The sequence below is a fragment of the Poecilia latipinna genome, unplaced genomic scaffold, assembly GCF_001443285.1.
Source record: "Poecilia latipinna isolate Pla-1442-1.1 unplaced genomic scaffold, P_latipinna-1.0 Scaffold343, whole genome shotgun sequence".
Classification (NCBI taxonomy): domain Eukaryota; kingdom Metazoa; phylum Chordata; class Actinopteri; order Cyprinodontiformes; family Poeciliidae; genus Poecilia; species Poecilia latipinna.
Window position 1 is genome coordinate 39,135 of NW_015112959.1, and position 7,173 is coordinate 46,307.

The following is a 7,173-nucleotide window of genomic DNA, read 5'->3' on the forward strand; positions in this document are numbered from 1 at the left end:
TTAGTCTTGTTCTTCCTACCTTTCATAAAAGAATAAAGTCCTTTGTTCTTATGGTATTCTTTAAAGGCCCAATCATAAAAAAAGAAAAGAAATATATTTACATTGTTAGATTAATTAAAAAAATAATAGAAAGTAACTGAGTACACCTGGGTTATTTGTTTAACACAATTACAAAAACACAGTCCAAAATATTAATTTAGTTGCTGCTAGCAAAAGATGATAATAAACAATGAATCATGTTTATCACGGGATATTTAGAATCAACAATTCTGCAAATTTCTAAATTTTCATTTATTTTTTTACAAAGGGTCTTTATTACAAATATTTAGTAGCTCTGTTGACCAGTTATTTGTTCAATATGCTTTAATAACATTGTCAAAAACAAAGAGATGAAGAACACACTAACTAGAGGCTTTTTCACATAAATTAAAATTGGAAAACATGAGATTTTAGAAATTTTCTAGAACTTACATTTAACTCCAAAGTTGAGTATTAAATTGTTTAATTTGTTTACATGTAATCTAAAGTAGCTGTCACTAAACTATCAGTTTTAACTGTTTAATTTCAGGAGGTTAGTTAAAGCAAAATTTGTAAAACGATTTCCTAAAAACAAAGCTTACATATTTGTTTTTTAGCAATTCTCCTCTGAGTTTGGCAGTGATTTTGTAATCTAAAGGCTTCAGTGTTAAACCACAGCTGCACTTGAGTGAAAAATCCTCATTTGGGCATGTTTCAAAGCTACATTAATGAAGCAAAATTGCAAAGAACAAAAAGATCTCAAACTGGTCCGCGATCCATTTCCTCTTCCCTGCTCAGAAAATCACAACATTGTCTGTCAGATCAGGGAGCCGTTTTCGTCCAAGAAGTGGGAGGAGTCAAATGGGAGGTGGGGGGTCGTTCCACCTCAGTGGGTCATGATTGACAGACCACTGGTTGATAAAGATCACAGTGTCTTTGGGGATCCTCAGACCCCCCCACAGTGACATCTGAGGTTTTTGAGTGGGGGACGGTGACAGTGACAAAACTGGTGAAACGCATTGTCTCGTAGATGAAGGTATCCAGGTAACGCATGTGTACTCTGTCCTCATCAGATGGCAGTCTGCCTCGTCCACCCGATCAGTGAGCTCATGGAGTTTGGTATGAATGTCAGGGTGCTTAGCCGGCAAGAGAACAATCCAGTGGAGGGCAGTAGAGACAGTGTCCATACCTGCGCCAATCAAGTCTGCTACCATTGCCTCCGCGTAGTCTTTGGTGAGCTCTGTGTCGCCATCAAACTCATCAATTACTTCTATAATGGCATCCCTCATGTCCCTTGTGTGCTGTGGATCAAAGGTCTGTCTGTGTCACTCCACTTTGCTGCTGACGAGATTGAAGAACTCTTCAACCATTTAAAAGTTTTGAATACACTTCGGACTGGATTGGGGAAAGACTGAATCCACGCCATGACATCAACCAAACTTCCAGCCCCTACCGTCTGCCCAAACTGATCTACGTGATGCAACAAGGATATAAACTCCACGTCATCATGTCCATAACGTTTTCCAAAGCGCAGGGCACAAATCACATTTTCAGCAGCTGCAGTCAGCTCACGCCTGGGATTGAAATACTTGTCCTGAGTGCTGAGTTTAAGGAAAATCTCTACAAGTTCCGCAGCCTCAGCCACAATTTGATGCTCAACAGCTTTTTTGGTATGACTGTTGGAAGATGAGACTTCTCTGATTGTAGTTTGAGCTATTTTCCTGTGCATCCTCCACTGTTTGCGGTAATTAGTAAAAGTCAGACTCTTCCCCCTGACACACCCTAAAAGGACACAAAGTTTGGCCTAACTGCAAACCCTGTGCTGTGCTGTATCAGGGCCTCTCGGATCACATAGGCTCCGTTCAGGACCACGATATCGCTGCAGCCCAGGCGGATCTTATACACATCCCTGTATTTCTTAGCAAGCTTGGTGAAGGCGACATGAGGCATCTGGCCCAGCTGCAAGGCGTTACCGACCACTGACCAGGCAAAAGGTCCCGGCGGTCTCCTCTTGAGTTTAAGGTTCCTGACCCAGAGACAGGCTTCCAGACAGAGAAGAAAAACAACTGAGGCGATGAGAGCAGGCTGGACACTCCAAAGCCTGATGATGCCGCTGCTCTTCAAATCAAACTGCATTGTGCTTAGTGAAGTAAAAATATACTCTTTATAACATTAAAATATATTTATTTATTAATATATCATATTAGAATGCTACAAAAAAAAAAAAAAGCTCTCCAAGCAGTGGTCAAAGTTCTACCGTTTCTAAAAAAGATTGCAGTATTGCAGCTTTTGTCTTCACCTCATTATAGGAACACATATTCAACACTTAACACCTCACTTATATGTGTCAGTTTGATGGGAGTGGTTAGGGACTCTTTCTCTATCTGCCCCCTCCTATTTTGACCTTTGCCTGCCGACCTTAGTCCTGTTCCCACTCGTCTCCCTCTAGTAGTGTTTGTTAAGCGAGAGAAAAGGAAGGCAGCGCAGGGAGTTAAATTACTTACTCATTGTGTCAGAAAATAGCAAATGTAGACCTCCAGAGTCAATGAAAGTTAATATAACGTGATATATGAAAAATATATATGACAAATTCACTAGTGATAACTTTATCTTTAATACCAAGTACAAATAAAATGTATATGTATTATATACTATGAAAAGGGAGCTTTTTATTTTCAAGGAAAAAGCAAAAAACTGCACTGCAACATCCCAAAACAATTTAATGATGATTCATGTTGTTTTTATTAAATATTCCCAACACAATAATTATGCTGAAGTTTGTAATCATGTGACAAACTGTGAAAACACTTGGCGTTATATTTGTTATGCAAAAATTGTCCATTTGTTTTTAACAATTGATTATATCAAAATATAATTTGTTTGCTCCTTTAACTGCATAAATTGTTCCTGCAGAAAAAAAATCTTTTTGAAAAAATCTCATCTCAGCCTCACTTCTACTGCTTTAATTCAGATCCAGAAGAATTCAGAACATATTTGTGACTGATTAATATGCTTGTGTGACATAAAAATGTTTTTAATTAATTGAATAATCCACTAATCTCCTTCATCTGAAATTATTAACAGGCTTTATTTTTTATGTTTTTGTTTGTTTTATGTTGCAGTAAAAAAAAAAAAATCACCCTTTCTTTTGCCAAGTTGCATACTGAGATGCTTTCTCAGTATGAGGTCAAATAAGTCAGGCACACCAACAATTTACCATTCACTTGATTTATTTTAAATACAGCTTATTTTTTTCCAATACATAAAGGCTCAGTAGGCCTCGAAAGTCAGAGCAGCTGCTCCAGACTGGAAGCTTCAACATGTGAGGCCGACCGGTGTTAATCTTTTGCCTTGACACAGACAGAAAATGCCCGTTGGGCATTACGACGTCAGTTCTTGAACACAGAGGCTTAAAGGGAGCGCGCTGACATCCGTGTAGCTTTGATAAACTGTACCATAAACAAACATGGTTTTAAGAATGCCTCACGAGTGAGAGAGATGTCTTGCACATGTGTTTTGTTGTAGTGGGGGGAAAAAAAAGGGGGGGCTTGGCATAGCTGTAGCTGCAGTGCTTGTACAGTGAAAGTGAAGCTTTGATGCAGAAAGTCTGTTATTGCTCGCAGTCCCCAGTGATGTCTCGTGCATCTCCTCGTAAAAGCTGTGGATCCTTCCAGATGAAAGATTCCTTTCTCACGTCTGATGTCTCAGACGAGCTCGTTGCTCTTTTGTGTTTCGCTTTTATGCTTTAAATTCAGTAGATAGTGATTACATTTAAACAATTTTTTGCATTAAATATGAATTATGTGGCAAAGTTACAATACAGTTTTGCATACAACAGTTGAGAACAGTGGGCCTTCAAGTGTCATAATAGCATTCACAAGTATTTAATATACATCTGTACTTTAAATGTCATTTCTGCACACATATTAATGCTCCATAGATAACAAACAAGCACATATTTCTGAAATAAATCTTGTTAAGTGCAGAGTATTCAGAGAAGTAAATATTTCATTTATCTTAACAGTTCATACACTTGTTTCATTTGCTGCAGACATCTTCAAAATTAGCGTTTTAGTTATGCACTAACAGCAAATCTAATACATGAATTACATATTCTTGTTAAATATCAAAACAATTGTGTGCAAGTATAATTATACTCACTAATAAATGTCACTGGTGATAAAGTGTTTAACAGTCACGGCCTCTGGACATTGTGTTTATGCTGGAGAAACCACACCAAGCAACTTTCCCCTGAGCTTCGCTCTCACATTAAAGTTAAGGGGCTTCAGCGTGAGGCCGTAGGCGCAGTCCAGAGTAGGAGGCGCGGATGAGTCGCTCTCAAAGGTGAGCTGATGCAGCAGGACCGCTGCAAACAGAAACATCTGCACTTTGGCAATCTGAGAGCCAATGCAGCGTCTCTTACCTGTTGAGAAAATCATCACGCTGCTGGTTCTGTCTCTGTCCAGGGCTCCGTTCTCGTCTATGAAACGCTTGGGGTCAAACACATGGGGGTCCTTCCATTTCTGGGGGTCATGGTTGACAGACCACTGATTGATGAAGACAACCGTGTCCTTGGGGATGTGGAGGCTTCCGATGGTGACATCTGCCGTGGTCGAGTGCGGGATTGTGAAGGGCAGAAAGCTGGTGAAGCGCATGGTCTCATAGATGAAGGCGTCCAGGAGAGCAAGATTGCTTCTGTCCTCGACTGACGGCAGCCGGTCTTGGCCTACAACTTTGTCAATGAGCTGCTGCAGTTTGGCTTGGTAGTCTGGGTATTTGACCAGCAAGAGGAGAATCCATTGCATGACTGTCGACATAGTATCTTGACCTGCTCCAATCAGATCGGTGACAGTTGCTTCAGAAAACTCCCTTTCCAACGTGCTCTCCTCTCCGTGCTCAATTGCTTTAATGATGGCATCACTCATGTCCCTGGTCACCTCAGGGTTGAAGGACTCTCTGTGCTGTACCACTTTATCTCTAACATAAGAAAAAAACTCACTGTTTATGACTTTAAAGGTTTCATAGACATTTCTGACTGGATTAGGGAAGGACTGCAGCCAGGGCATGACATCTACCAAGCTACCTGCCCCAACTGTCTCCCCAAACTTGTCCACTCTGTGCAACAATGTCCTGAACTCTTGGTCATCATGTCCATATCTCTTTCCAAAGCAAAGAGCACACATTATGTTAGCAGCAGCTACTGTAAACTCATAAGCTGGATAAAAACACTGTCCATTAGTGCTCTGACGTAGGAATGTCTGCACCAGTTCTGTGGCCTCTGCCAGCACGTGCTGCTCAAAGGATTTTTTGGTCTGACTGTTTGCAGAAGAAAACGCTCTGAGAGTCGACTGGGCAACTTTCCTGTGTGCTTTCCACTGTTTGCTGTAATTAGTGAACGTCAAGCTCCTGCCTCCAGAGATCAACTGGAAAGAAACAAAGTTTGGTCTGCCTGCGAACTCTGTGCTGTGTTGAATCAGTGCCTGATGTATCGCCTGGTCTCCGTTGAGGACCACCACGTCGCTGCAGCCCAGTCTTATCTGGTACACATTGCCGTACTTCTTGGCCAGCTTGGCCAGAGTGATGTGAGGCATCTGACCCAGCTGCATAGCGTTGCCCACCACAGGCCAGGCAAAGGGTCCCGGCAGTCTTCTCTTGAGCCTGAGGTTTCTGACCCACAGGCAGGCTTCCAGGAAGAAGAGGAAAACGAAAGAGGCAACCAGGGCAGGGTGGACCTGTCCGCTCCATTCCTTGGTGATGCTGCTGCTCTTCACACCAAACTCACTGTCAATTGCCATTGTTTCAAGGTATCAGCTGTCTCTTTTCCTTTTAACAAAGTCTTTTTTTTATGCTTGTTTGTGAAGAAAAAAACACCCTATGGATCCATATCAAGTATGAAACTGCTAATCAAAGCCCAGTAAAACTACCATCACAGTTTTCTTTTTTCCTAATCAGATAGTCTTCATAAAGATTTAAGGCTTAAGTGCCTGTTTTGCTGCTCTCCAGCTTCTTAAATGCTTTACAGTAAGTGGGCAGGGCTCAGGATAACTTTCACACTCCTCCCATTGTGGTAGCAGTGTGGACACCGCTGCAGCGCATTATCTCTCTGCTGTTGGTCGCTCTGAGAGGCGCGCAGTACGGAGCGTCGGGGGACTCTGTGAGCGAGGAGCGTGACCGACCGCCGTCAGCGCTACACAGAGAGGGAGGAAAAACTCTCAGGGGCCGGTGGGAGACTGGGATGCAGTCATGTCGGGTGAATTTATCCACGTAAACGGAGGATTAGCAGAATATGAGCATTTAAAAGCCGTCTAACATGATTGATTTCCTGGCTACAGAAGACGCAGCGGGCGTCTTTTACCACAGAATAAATACATTTCTGTCTGTTTGGAAAAGGTTTGAGTCACTCACAAGAGATTTTAGTAAGATTTTTTTATGTTTTTTTTTTTCCAACATGAATACACTTCGAATGGATTGTAATCAGTCTGATATACATAGACATACAATCCCCATTCAGCTTTGCATAGCAATATATAAAGTTTGTAGTAATTATTATTTGCATATATATATATATATATATATATATATATATATATATATATATATATATATATATATATATATATATATATATATATATATAAATATATACTTATTTTACATTCCCATCAGAAAATGTTGTGGTTTTAGGAAAGTAATTTCAAATTTGCCAGAGGTGCTCAATGGGCCTCAAATCTCCCTTTTTTTTCCTTTTTCCTCAATTTCTCTATTTTTAAGGGTCAGAGGCTAAAAAGTTTGGGATCCACTGCAATAAATTATTGAAATGCTTTGTGTTCTAGGAGGCCTCTGGTGGTTCCCAGTTATAATGGGCTTGGCCAGATCAACGTTCATTGATACTTTGGGGTTGCCCAGCAAAACTTAACTAAGCTAATGCAGGAACAGAGTTTCATGAGGTTTTTTTTAATTGTGTTATCATGTTTGTGGATACAGGGGCTATGAGCCATGTTTGTAATGGACATTTAAAAGTAGTTTGGAAGTACGTTTAATATTCTTCCAAGCTATATACTTTATATATTGCATACTTTATATTCTATATGTACCACACTATATACTGTATACTTTAATTACTCATTCCTCATATAATTGAATGACTAAATAAAT

The 7,173-nt window shown here is 40.5% G+C and overlaps 2 pseudogenes; both read right to left on the reverse strand.

Annotated features, from left to right (window-relative positions):
- Nucleotides 1-851: 851 nt before the first annotated feature.
- On the reverse strand, nt 852-2,154 carry LOC106949413 (cytochrome P450 1B1 pseudogene; annotated as a pseudogene).
- Nucleotides 2,155-3,997: 1,843 nt separating this feature from the next.
- On the reverse strand, nt 3,998-6,004 carry LOC106949418 (cytochrome P450 1B1 pseudogene; annotated as a pseudogene).
- Nucleotides 6,005-7,173: the final 1,169 nt, after the last annotated feature.